Raw genomic sequence first — 13,285 nt, forward strand, 5'->3', positions numbered from 1 at the left:
AGGGGCACAGAGGGCAAAACCAAGCACAGAAGAACCACATGTGCCTCAGTTCAGGGTCTCCAGGACTTTGGCTGGCTCTGGCTCGGAGCTGGCTCTGTGCAGTTCTCCCCTGGCCCCGGTTCCTGACAAGGCTTCATTCCCTCATCCCAAAAATCCAGAATGAACAGGGACGCCCTGGAGGACTCAAGCACTTGAACACACCACAAATGTGCTGCTTCATAAATCCTGGGGTGGCTGAGGGCTTGGAAGCTGCAGGAAGGGAGTGATGGATGGCTTTTTCCATTCAAAAACACTTTCCCGGCAGCCACAGGCTTTGATGCCTCCTTCGTCCTGTCTTTGGGACACCAAAGGGGAACAACCAGAATATTCCTTCTCCTGCCATTTCCTCAGCTGGACATGGAGCAAATCCCCTCAACTCTGTACAGGTGGAGCTTGGTCAGGGAATTCCTGCTGCAGCCGGGGTGTGGGGGAGGGCTGGCTGTGCCAGGCTCTCCACAGACACAGGACCCTCCTTCCTCTGCCCCTTGGGGACAGAGCCAGGAGTTCCAGGGCTGGGATGGATAGAGCTCCACTCTGATCTCACCAGCCAGCACGTCAGCCTCCCAAAACTTCCTCTTTTTGTGCCTCCAGGTGAGGATAGAACATCTCCAATCCATCATTTCCAGCAGAGCAAGGAGGACGCGGCTGCAGTCCCAAACTGTTGCTCTGGGAATGGTGTCGGTGACTCAGCCAGCGCTTCTGGTGTGGAACTGGACAAGAACCAACCCCTCCCATGCCCCTCTGCCACCTGCAAGGGCAGCTCACTGAAGGATTCATTTTATTCCCAAATTTTTGCTGCTCTCCTGTTTTAAAATTGGAAACTGCCATGGCCAGAGATGGTTGAAAAAATCCCACAGCCTGAAGGCTCTTCTGAGCACAAATCCCAGAATCCCAGAGTCACTGTGGTTAAAAAATCCTCTGAGATCTTCCAGGCCAACCACTGCCAGGGCCACCACCACTGCCCCACGTCCCCAGGTGCCACATCCACAGGGCTGTTAAACCCCTCCAGGGACGGGGACTCAGCCCTGCCCTGGTGTCATGGGTTAGCAAGCATAGTCCCGGAAGGGACGTCCTTGCTAAGGGGTGCTTACAGTTTCCTCTGGGAACTGATAGAACCTATCAGCTGGCCAGTTTGAATATGGACAATTCTCTAAGCCACTTAAAGTTGTGATCACCTCTGTGATCCACATTTAAGAATAGGCAAACTCCCCCTCCAAGCTCTCTCTCGTTTCCGGCGCTGGGGCAGGTGGCTGCAGGCCCCGAGTGGGGGCCAGCGGGCCCGGCCAGGCCCTGCTTGGGCCAGGCCGGGCCGGGCCACGGCCATCCTGAAGCCATGGACCTGTTCCAGCCGTGGAACCCCCCCCACTGCCTTGCCGTGGGCAGCCGGAGCGGCTCGGCTCTCCCCCCTCTCCACTTCGATAAGAAAAAGTCAACATTCCAGCTGCAAAGCTGCAAGGCCGAGGTGAGATTAACCCTTTTATTGCTGTGAAGAGCTGAAAACCCTAGGGAAGAGAGAGAGGAGATGCTTAAAGCTGAAAGTCTGTTGTGAAGCTGTGATATATCAGAGTATCCTGTTGTAATTTCATGAAGATATGGGGGGTGGAGTGTTCAACTCGTAAGCAAAAGCACCTGCGCTGAGATAGGCAGATGCTGACGCAGCTGTAATTTCATGAGAAGTTTGGACAGGGAGAGATGAACCAGATGAGGACTTTTGCTCCAAACGGGAAAGGAGAAAACCTCAGTCCGTAGAGATGAACCAGATGAGGACTTTTGCTCCAAATGGGAAAGGAGAAAACCTCAGTTCCTAGAGATGCTCCCAGAGATAGTCCTAAAGATGAAGATGATGAAGACCCTTTGCTCCCAGGGAAGGAGAAGGGCCTCTGTTTTTGTTTCTGAACGGCTCAACCTTAAAATTGTACCCCAAAAAACTTCAAGAGTGGACCCTCGAAAGCAGTTGCGGGAAAAGCTGCAAGTCGGGGGAAAGGACTCACACGCAGGCAGAGAGACTCCTCTTCCTAAATGGACTGAACAATATTTGGAAGTGGGCGGCTGCCTCGTTGTGATAATGTTTTCATAGCATGAGCAAGAAGAGACTTCTCTTTCTAAATGGACTGAACAAGGTTATTATGGAAGTGGTAAACAGACTGAACATCTTAAGGGTTGTCTTTTCACATTGTCAGTGGGAGAAGGGAGGAAGGTGGGGGGAGGAGGAGAGTTCTGAAGGTGGTATAATTTTTTTTTTCTTCTTTTAGGTCTGTTAATAAACTTCTTTATATTCTTTCAAGTTTGGTGCCTGTTTTGCATTTCTCCTAATTCTTATCTCACAGCAGATAAACAGTAATGAGTATTTTGGACCAAACCACTACACCTGGGCAGCTGTGCCAGGACTGGGCACCCTTTCAGTGAAGAAATTCCTGCTGCTGCTGCCCACCCTGAGCCTCCCCTGGCCCAGCCTGAGGCCGTTCCCTCTCCTCCTGGCCCTGTTCCCTGGCAGCAGAGCCCGACCCCCCGGCTGCCCCCTCCTGTCAGGGACTTGTGCAGAGCCACAAGGTCCCCCCTGAGCCTCCTTTGCTCCAGCCTGAGCCCCTTCCCAGCTCCCTCAGGAGTTCTCCAGCCCCTTCCCAGCTCTCGTTTGCTTCCACCATGGCAATCCAAAGCTCATTAGTGCTGACTCAGCACCTTCAGTCAGTGACTGTCACACTCTGGGGTCCCTGAACAGCCAGCCCTCAATCCCTTGGCATTTCACCTCTAAAAAAGCCTCAGTGAGGACCCTCAGGCTGATGGCACCTGGTGGCTGTAGGGCCCTGCTGAGTTGTTTGGGCTGTGATGGGTTTGGGAGTGACAGACATGGAGAGCTCAAAGGAAAATGTCCAAACTCCCCATCAGATCCAGTCCAGCTCTTACTAGAAATGCAAGGAAAGTAGCCAGGCCCATGCAGGTAGCTCAGGATGATTTATTTGATGACCCCTACAATTATTATCAGAGCTCAGAAGCTCCCGAGGCACAGCAGGACCGTCGGAATAAAACACAGAAGCAGCGTGCGGAGAAGGAATAGAACAGGAGTGAGGTGTGCAAACACACCGTGCACAGGGAAACACTGTGATCCAGGATCTCCAGGGCTGGCAAAATGGGAGCCTTCCTTAGGAAAACCAAGGAGCAGCTGTTTGGAACCGAGGAGTTTAAAGCAGGCAGCACAAGCAGCTCTGGGTTCGGGGGGATGCCGAGACTGGGGGATCACAGGGAGAAGAGGTCACCTTTGATCGCCCCTGGGGCTCTGCTGGAGATGGAGCCTGGATGGACAGAGCCAGCGTGGGCTCAGCCCCAGGGCCCAGCCAGCGGTGACCCTCAGCTGCCCCTGCAGCCTCCCCAGCCCAGGGCTCCCACAGGGGTCCCTTTGGAAGGGGAGATGCCGGGGGGTCCCCGGGTCAGGGGCAGCGGTGAGAACCTCCTGTCTCACCTGCATTCCCTGCACTCGGTGCTCTCCAGGCTGGGCTTGGCTCTCTCCAGGGGCCGTGAGGATCCTCCCACACTCCCAGATTTGCCTGGTTCTCCATCTGGGATCCTCTCCCATCGAGTCCTCTGGAGCAGCAGCTCAGCCCGGGTCCCTGAACTCATTAATCTCATTAATCTCATTAATCTCATTAATCTCACCAAACCCATCAAACCCCTCTCCGTGGCCTGAGCAGATGAAGGCTCGCAGTGCCAGCCTGGGCAGGGGTGACACCCACACAGAGCAAAGGCCACCACAGGTCACCTCGTCCAGCTTTTCACCTCTCCTGGAGCCCGTGGCCTCTGCAGGGCCCTGAGCTGCTCAGGGCCAGGGATCAGGAGAGGAGAGGAGATGGAAAACCAAAGGACATCGTTCCTGCAGCAGAGGCGGGGGTGGCTCCAGCCCTGAGCCTGTAGAGCAAGGGGCTGAAAAGGACAGGAAAGGAAGGACTGGCCAAGACCTCCGGGAGCCCCAGCTGGAGAAAGCCCCAATTTTCCTTCAGTGAAGGTTTCCCTGAAGAATTCCTGCCATTCCCAGAATCCCTGCACTGCTGAGGATGTGCACTTCAGAGATGGGACAAGAGCTCCTCGTGCATTTCAAGGATCCTGCAGAGCCCTTTCCTGTTCTCCCGAGGGGTTTGATCCTCTCCTCCCGTTCCCAGGCAGCAGCAATCAGGGGCAGTGAGTCAGGGCTGCACTCCCTGGTTTTACAGCTGCCACCAGCTGCAGGTGCTGGGCACCTGTTCCCAAGGGCACCAGGACGTGGCTGGCACCCCTGTGCCCCTGCTGTCACTGGTGACATCACGGGGACAATGAGCTGCCACCACAGAGCCCCTGTGAGGAGGCGGGAGGCTCTTCATGGTCCGGTGTTGTCCTTCCCAGCTCCTTGCACCTCTCCAAGGGGGACTGGGAGGGTCTGGTCCTGTTTCAAGCCGTATTTCTCACAGAGCCCTCCAAATGTCACCTCCCTGAGGATCAGCTGGACACCGTGGGACTGGGGAAGGAGGTGGTGGGTTCAGGCGGCTGCCCTGGACCTCAGGAAGAGCAGGACACTTGGTTATCCTGAATAGCCCTAACCCTGTCTTGGCTCTCCTCTCCTGGTTATCCCACTTGGGTCTCCCTGGGTTTCAGTCACAGCTTTTCCAGTGCAGGCCCAAACCTGCTGAGCTCACAGCAAAACCCCTCATCCTCCCGGCTGAGCTCAGGCTCGACATGAAGCACCTCTTCCAAAGCAGGGAAGATGTTTGGTATTACAGAAATGTTCCCTGTGCTGTGCACAGGAGGGTGTGCTTGGGAGGACACAAAGCTGACATTGACAATTCCCTAAATCCATGCTCCAAAATGCGCCTGCCCTGGAGCCCCAGCTGCCCAGGGCAAGGTGGTCACAGCAGCTCCTGTGCTGGCTGGGGGTTCCTTCCTTCTCTGCATCTGCCAGCAGGACTCTTTCTATTTTTTAATCCAAGTCTCCACCAGTGTTTGTCCTCTTTTCCTGGGTTTTGTTGGATTTCAGGACTGTGCCAGTGCGAGGTTATCAGCAAAGCTTTCCTCAGCTCATGGATATGGTGCTGAGGGCCAGGTCAGGGTGGGGTTATGACTGCAGCCCTTCCTCGCTGCCTGATCCAGCGGGAGGCAGAGAGCTCCTCAAGGCTGGCTCCTGGCCCCGGGGCCTTGGGCAGGGCTTCGCTGGGGATCAGTTGGCGCTGTGGCGAGCACAGCACAGCCAGGCTGGGCTGGATGAAGGGCTCGGCTCCATTGGGTTCCCGGGGATCAGGTCACTCCTGGAGCAGCTGAATCGCCCAGGAAAAGAAGAGGCTGTGCTGGGAAGGGCTGGGGGCGTTTGCCCCTCAGTTCAGGGGGGACGAGAGTGGGCACAGCTGGGCCGGGGAGGTCTCGATCCCCGGCCAGGCACTGAAATCAGCCTCAGCATCTCCACCCACAGCAGCAGCCTCGGGAAGGAGGCTCCCAGACGGGTGTTCCATGTGCAGAACAGGCACCAGGAGCTTGGGAAACCTGACCTTCCTGGGTCCGAGGGGGTTCTCACACAGAAATGGAGCCGAGGACAAAGCCAGAAAACGGTTCAAGCAAAGACACGGAAAGAGGGGAACTGCCCGGAGCTGCTGGCACCACTGGACTGCGGTGGGGAGGGTGAAGGGCAGGGACTGAGCGCGACCCGCTCCCGCAGGGACCGCCCCGTGCTCTGAGCAGCTGCGGGGCTCGCTGGCTGCTCCCCGCGCCTTCACCGAGAGCTCCATCCCGCAGCTCTCCAAGCCCCTGTCGGGGTGAGGAGGGGGAGCACTAAAGGCTTCACATTTTCAGTCGAGGAGCAGAGCTCTCGCTGAAGGGAGGCTCGGGCCGAGCTCGAGCTGCCTCTGGAGCTGGGTAGGGAGGGGGGCTCAGTTTTCTGAGGAGGTATCTTTTCAGCTTTTTACCGGCTGGCGCTTGTAGTTCAACGCCTTAGAAAGCCTTGAGCAACCCAGAGAGGTAGCATGGGCGATCCAGCACTTTAGTAGCTCTAAAATCGGTACCTGTATCAGCTGCAAAGAGGGAGAAATACAGCTCTCTTGGCTCTGCTACCCTTTCTGCAAAGATGTCTTGTCGACTGTTTCTTTTGAAAGCTTCTAACTGCGGGAAATTGAGCGAGCAGAGAGCTGTATTTCTCCCTCTTTGCTTCTGCTGGTGGTATTTGCTTTGCAGCTGATACAGGTACCGATTTTAGAGCTACTAAAGTGCTGGATCGCCCGTGCTACCTCTCTGGGTTGCTCAAGGCTTTCTAAGGCGTTGAACTACAAGAGCCAGCCGGTAAAAAGCTGAAAAGATACCTCCTCATTTGGCGCCCAACGTGGGTTTTCCATGGTTTATCTGTGCCTGCTGCTCTGCACGGGGGGGCTGAGGCTCCAGTTAAGCCAAGCACCGAACTCAGAGAGCCCCCGGCTGCCCAGAGTGCTCCCCGCACAAAGGCACAGCAGCGCTGAGCCGGCGGCCCCCCTGCCTGAGGAACCGAAGAATAATTAATGCGGCCACTTAACCCCACTGAACCCCTCTCGCTGATATTTACAGGGCGGGGCTCGGGGCCGTGGAGAGCCCAGGGAGAGCTGGGGATCCTCCCCTGGTGCCACAAACCTGGACACAGAACGGGAATGAAGTGGTGACCAGCAGCCCGGGCAGTGGGTGGGGGTCCTGCAGGGACCCTGGCAGCAGCTGCCCTGCACCACCCGCGGGAGAGGTGCCCTCGGGAAGGGCTTGGAAAAGCCTGGCAGGGTGGTCAGGAGACGGGAGAGGCAGCCCCAGCTCCTGCAGCTGGTTCCTCACTCACTGTGGAAGCACGGGCCCTTCTCCCAAAGCCTGGGTTTGCTGGACAAGGTTTAACAGCAGCGGAACAAATCCATGGCCAGCAGAACTCCCAGGAGTGCTGAGGGCACAGGAATGAATCCAGGCCGAGGGTTTAAAGTCTCGTAGCAAGGCTTTGTTTGGATCCATTCCTCGGCTGAAGCACCCCAGGACAGGACCAGAGCACAAGAGGGCAGTGGGGTCCAGCAGGCAGAGCTCAGGGAACTTGGACCATCCTCCAGGGGCACCTGGAACCTCTGGAGCCGGGCTGGATCCGCATGGGAAGTGCATGAGACCCCGGATAACCTGGAACCACAGCAACACCGGGGTTTATGGGGATGTTTATGGGCTCCTGCCCCGTGCAAAGGGAGCTGATGAACGTCCTGGAGCTGCCTCTCCTTGCAGCGCACAGCAGATTTACAGCCCGATCTCGCAGCCCTGCAAGGACACAGCTCCGTGTGCTCGGGAAGGACAGGCCCTGCCTCTCCCCTCCTCCTGGGCCAGCAGCTCCTTCGCTGGCTCTGAGGCCCTTTAACCAAGCCCCAGCCCCGGCTCTTCCCTTATCTCCCCCCAGGCTCAGCTTTTGTTAGCCCAGCTCCCCCAGGCCTCTCTGCAGAGCCCCCCCAGTTCCAGAACCCCCCCAATGCCAGACCCCCTCAGTTCCAGAGCCCCACCAGTTCCAGAACCCCCCCAACTCCAGACCCCCCCAGTTCCAGAGCCCCTCAAGTTCCAGAACCCCTCAGTTCCAGACCCCCCCAGTTCCAGAACCCCGCAGTTCCAGAACACCCCCAACTCCAGACCCCCCAGTTCCAGAACCCCCCCAACTCCAGACCCCCCCAGTTCCAGAACCCCCCCCAACTCCAGAACCCCCCCAACTCCAGACCCCCCAGTTCCAGAGCCCCCCCAGCTCCAGAACCCCCCCAAGTTTCCTAACCCTAACCCAGTTCCAGAGCCCCCCCAAGTTCCAGAGCCCCGCAACTCCAGACCCCCCCAGTTCCCTAACCCTAACCCTAACCCAGCTCCAGAGCCCCCCAAGTTCCAGACCCCCAAGCTCCAGAGGCCCCCCCCCTCCAGCCCCAGAGTCCCCCAACTCTAGAGGTCCCCAGCTCCAGACCCCCCCGGTTCCAGACCCCCCCCCAGCGGCACCGCTGGCTCTGAGGGACCTGCCCAGGCTCACCCCGGCCCCCGAGGTCGCCCTCCCCTGCCCGGTTCCCGGCCCCCGAGGTCGCCCTCCCCTGCCCGGTTCCCGGCCCCCGAGGTCGCCCTCCCCTGCCCGGTTCCTGGCCCCCGAGGTCGCCCTCCCCGCCCGGTTCCCGGCCCCGCGGCAGCTCCTGCCGGCTCTGCCTCCCAGCGCCCCCGTGCTCTGTCCATCCCCACCCTCCTGGCTCCGGCCCCTGAGGAGCCCGGCCCGGCCCCTGCTCCCGCACACAAATGCGTTCCCACACTCCCAGAAATTCAGATCGTTAACAGCCATGAGATTGGACATTTTCAATTTAACGATTTCCAAGTGCCCGAGGGCTCTCATTCCCTTTGTTTTCCCTCTCCCTTCCCACTCCTACAGCCCAGAGGAGCCCATTTAAAGCACATCCACCCCTTGCTGGCCTGGCTGGGGGCACCTGGCCCTGCTGGGCTCCTGCAGCTGTTTCTCCCTCTGGAACACGGAAAACAGCTCCCAGTGACACCGTTCACGTCACCTCCCGCCCTCCACGATGCTCCCCAAGGCTCACTGGAATTTCTGCCACAAGGTTTTTGGTTCGGTTGCACGGATTTATTTTGTTTCCCCCTTGCAAACACGAAGCTGCTCCTGCTAAACGCCGTCCCTGCTTGTCTGGCTCTTCCACTCGTCCCTCCCATCCGCTTCCCCATTTCCTCCACCCTTCCTTCCCCCTCCCTGCCGTGCCCAGGCTTGGATCTCATGCATCATTCATCCCGGCCTGGCGCCTTCTTTTAGGGCAGCCTCCTGGGAGCTGCAGATCTCCTTGAATTCCTCTTCTCGCCCTGCCTTGCCCTGGTTTGCACTCACACACACTTTCCCCGGAGTTCTTCTGGCAACGTTGCATCCATGGAAGAGCAGGAAGAAGGAGAGAGCCTCCACACACCTTTCACCACACCTTGGGAGAGCTCCACGCAATTTTAATGTCCAGAGCCTGGTGCTGGGCTAGGCTGGGCTGGCAGCCGCCTCTGGCACTAGCACACGGCCAGTAGGAGGGGACAGGGTGACACTGCGGTGTCCAGTGTGGTGAAACACAAGGTGGAATTGCATGGGAGCTGCCAGGAATGTTTCCCAGGCTTTGGGAATGCTCAGGGAGGAGCTGTGGTGGCTTCCCAGCAGTGCTGGTCCCACTCCCAGCAGCATCTTTGGGAACAGCTGCCGCAGATCCCATCCCTGCACCTGCCAGCTGGAATTTAACTGGGGCTCAAGCACCCACAGGCCGCTGAGGTGTCCCTGGAGCTGCGCCTACAGCGGTGCCCAGCACTGGGGGGGACAATCTTCCCAGCCTGGATGTTCCTATTGCATTGCTCTGTTGTTTGGTGGCTGCCCCGGGATCCCTGGAAACACCTCAGGCCAGGCTGGATGGGGCTCTGGGATGCTGGAAGGTGTCCCTGCCCATGGCAGGGGCTGGGACAGTTGAGCTTTAGGGTCCCTTCCAACCCCAAATACTCTGTGGCTCTACGCTCACCTGTGACAGCTCGACACACCGAGAACTCCCCCAAATCCCCCCAAAGTGCTTTCTTTGGGATACAAAGGGCAGTCCTGGGGAGCACAAACTGAAAGGCAAACACAAACATCAGGAAAAGCTCGGGAAGGGCTTTGCAGCCCCTCAGTGGAGCCTCCTGGATTTCCGTCGGTGACAGAGGCCTGTCAGTGTCCCAGCTCTGTTCCCGACCCTCCGAAAGAGGTGAAAGCTGCTGAGGAATTCCCACCTGTGCCCGGGGCTGCCGGGAGAGCTCCAGCTGGGACTGGGGCTCTGGCTGGGAGGAAGAAGGAGGCAGAGCCGTCCCCAGCTCCTTCCATCGGGAGATGCTCTGGGTGCGATTCCCCACAGTGTGGGACAGGCCCACGGCCAGAGCTCCTCCTCTGGGCCAGAAACGCACACAGAGGTTTAGAGGCAGCACACGGCAAACTATTGCTGAGGAGACAGAGCCGCTTTTGGGGTGTTTTGGCCTGAACTGGATGGATTCATCCCAGCAGCAGCTCCTCTGCTGGCTGGGAGCTCAGAGAGCTTTTTGCAAGCACATCCGTAGCTCTCGTGCCTTGGTGAGTGGAGAAATAGAAATAGAAATAATAGAAATAGAAATAGATGCAGCAGGTACACACAGCTGTCCCACGATTTCCCACCTGCCTTTGGCTGGTGGGTGTTTGGCCGTTGTCCCCCCAGAGCAGCGTCTGGGGAAGGGCTGGAGCAGGGAAAGCCACTGGTGGAGTGGGATCTGGGCATGGGCAGCTCCATCCAAACCACGCCTAGAGACCTCCTGGGCCTGCTGGAACTTCTCCAGGGCGGGGTGAGGCACGGGGGAGATGCCTTGAGAGGCAGCTCAGCCATATCCAGTGGCAAATCCCATGGATCAAGGATGTTTGGGCTCATCCCGAGACTGCTCTGTGAGTTCCACCCAAGGCCGGAATCCCTGGAGCAGGGGGGGCCCATCCAGCTGTGCCAAAGCACATCCCAGGAGAAAAGCAGGGGGATCAGCCAGCAAGAAGGACACCAGGAGTGCTCCAAGGCTCTGCCCGGGGGCTGATCCCACCTGGAGCTCCCAGGCTGGGTGGGCCCGGGCAGGGATCAGCTCCAATCCCTTACTCAGCGTTCGCAAAGCCCCACTCACTTCGGAGGGGATTTCAGATTAAGCTCTTTAAGCAACAAAGCAAGATTTCTCTTTTAAACCTCTCCTTAATCCCATAATCCTGAGGGAAGGCCTCTCCTCCCCCTGCAGGGGCAGGAGAAGGAGGTTTTTGCTGAGGAGGCGTAATGACTTCATCCCCACATAATCGGGTGATATTTGCTGATCAGACACAGAAAGCCTTGGCGGAAGTTGGATTTGGGGTAACAACTTGAAGATCTTTAAGAAAAAAACAGATACCCCCAAAACCACCCTAAAACCACAGGAAGAGCCAATGGGAGAGGGGGGAACAGGGTCCTGTTCTGGTGGCCTCGAGGTGCAGAGAGCAGAGCGAGTTTGCCTTCGCTGCAGGAGGGACTCGGTGATTCCCACTGTGGGACAGGGAGCAAAACCTCCCAATCCATGGCTGGCCGTGGTGGGAACCAGGAGCTGGACATTTGGCATGGCCCAGGGCAAAGCTCAGCTCTTACATGGAGCAATCCCCGGATATTTTGGGATGGAAGGCACCTCTGGAGGCCTCCAGCCCAACCTCCTCCCTCCTGGTCAGCAGTGGGGTCACACCTGGTCACTCTGGGTCATAAAACCCTGCGGGGACTGAGGCAGCACCGGAGCTGCTCCCACCTCCCACCTTTCCCAGGGAATGCTGTGGGCAGGGAGGGAGGAGCTGCCCCTGCTCTGTGCAGGAGTTTTGGGATCTCCAGGGCCTCCAGGTACAGGGAGAACTGGAGACCAAGGAGCGCAAAGCCAGCCCAGCCCGGGGGCCTCCCCAATGGGCTTTGAAGGCTTTAGATGGGAGAGAAGAAACATCAGAAGCTCACAGTGTTACCAAAGCAGGAGCGAGGCCAGCCTGCAAAGAGCCTAGAAAATACTGAATGCTTTAATGAAAAATAGTATCGGATCTCTAAACAATGTGAACGCTCATTTTTAGTCTCACAGTGATTTTTCTGCGAATCTGTCTGAGTGTATTCAGCACGAGTCGTAGTTAAAGCGATTTCAGCACAAACACGCAAAGGGAGCAGCCGGTGTGAGCTGGAAACCTGCTCTGGGTGTGGAGCATTCCCACAGAAACGCCCCTCCCCGGCTTCAAGTTTGGGATCTCAGTCTGCAGGGCTGTTCAGACAGAGGGAAAACCACTGCTGCCACCGGGAGCTGCTTGTGTCACTCAGGGACACCAAGAGCTGGAAACAGCTCTGCCTGCAGGCGTGCCTGGGGTGCTAAACGAGCACCTTGGGCCAGCCCACACCTGGGGAAGGAGCTGCAGGTGTTGGCAGCAGCACAGAGGCACAGAATCACAGAGTCACAGAATCACAGAGGCACAGAGTCACAGAATCACGGAATCACAGAGTCAGAGAATCACAGAATCTCCTGAGCTGGAGGGACTCACCAGGATCATTGATCCAGCCCCGGCCCTGCCCAGACACCCCAAAAACCCCACCCTGGGCATCCCTGGCAGCGCTGTCCAAATGCTCCTGGAGCTCTGGCAGCCTCAGGGCCGTGCCCATTCCCTGGGGAAGGCAACTCTGTGCTAAACTCATCTCCCCAACGCTGCCAGCAGCCCGTGCTGGTGGCTGAGCAGGGGAGAAGCAGCCCTTGGCTCACAGGGTGGGTGGGGGTCAGTCAGAAAGACAAAAGAGGAGTTGAGGTTTTACCTGCCCAGCCTGAGCCTGGGAAAGAAGGAAATAAAACAGAAGCCCAAGCGAAACCTCCAGGCTCAAAAAAGTCCATCGCCAGTGCTCTGCCTTGCAGCCCCAGAATGGCTGGAGCTGTGATGGGAGGAGCTGCCCCAGCTCAGAGGGGCTGAGAGAGGATGGGAGCCCCCAGCTCCCTGAAACCCAGCAGGCACCCAGATGTGCCCTCGAGGGAAGGGGACCTGAATCCATCTGAGGCCAAAGCCCCCCGGCTGCCCCCTCCTGTCAGGGACTTGTGCAGAGCCACAAGGTCCCCCCTGAGCCTCCTTTGCTCCAGCCTGAGCCCCTTTCCAGCTCCCTCAGCCGCTCCTGGGGCTCCAGCCCCTTCCCAGCTTCGTTCCCTGCTCTGGACACGCTCCAGCCCCTCAGGGACATTCCAGGGTTCAGGGTCCCCATGGCCAGGCTGCACCAAACCCATTTCACTGCAGCACTTCCCAGCCAGGCCCCATTTTGGTAATTCTGTGGGACCGACCTTCCGGAGGGGCTTCAGTGCCACCTCCCCCAGTCCCAGCCCGGGCAGGAGCAGCCAGGCTGAGGCTCAGGAGATGGGGGTAACTTGACAGGAGGCGCAGCTTTGCCGGGAAAGGCACCGCATGCTGCTCGTGCAGCAGCTGATTATCGCTGGCTTGATGCTCTCCTGTTCCCCAGCCAACACGTGTTCAGCACTGAGGTGATTTCACAGCTGAGCTGAGCCCGGCCCCTGGCACAGAGAGGGAGTTTAGCAGTGCTCGAGCTCCCAGATGGTGCCCCAGAGGTGAGGATTATGTTGTTATCAGCATCCCTAAAAATCCCGGTGCTGGGAACAGCACGCAGGGACAGGGAGGGGACGGAGGATTTCTCCCATCAGGATTTCACCGCCTTTTTTACGGGTAATTGCTGCCTTCTGAATTTTTTCAAGAGTT

The 13,285-nt window shown here is 58.1% G+C and overlaps 1 long non-coding RNA gene across 1 annotated transcript; it reads right to left on the minus strand.

Annotated features, from left to right (window-relative positions):
- Window positions 1-2,972: 2,972 nt before the first annotated feature.
- Window positions 2,973-6,201, minus strand: LOC116454100. Its single transcript, XR_004244007.1, has 2 exons — window positions 3,497-6,201; window positions 2,973-3,329 (listed from the first exon to the last, which is right to left on the minus strand). It is a non-coding gene; the product is annotated as an uncharacterized LOC116454100 (long non-coding RNA).
- Between the last annotated feature and the right edge of the window lie 7,084 nt (window positions 6,202-13,285).

The sequence above is a fragment of the Corvus moneduloides genome, chromosome 20, assembly GCF_009650955.1.
Source record: "Corvus moneduloides isolate bCorMon1 chromosome 20, bCorMon1.pri, whole genome shotgun sequence".
In the NCBI taxonomy this organism is placed as follows: domain Eukaryota; kingdom Metazoa; phylum Chordata; class Aves; order Passeriformes; family Corvidae; genus Corvus; species Corvus moneduloides.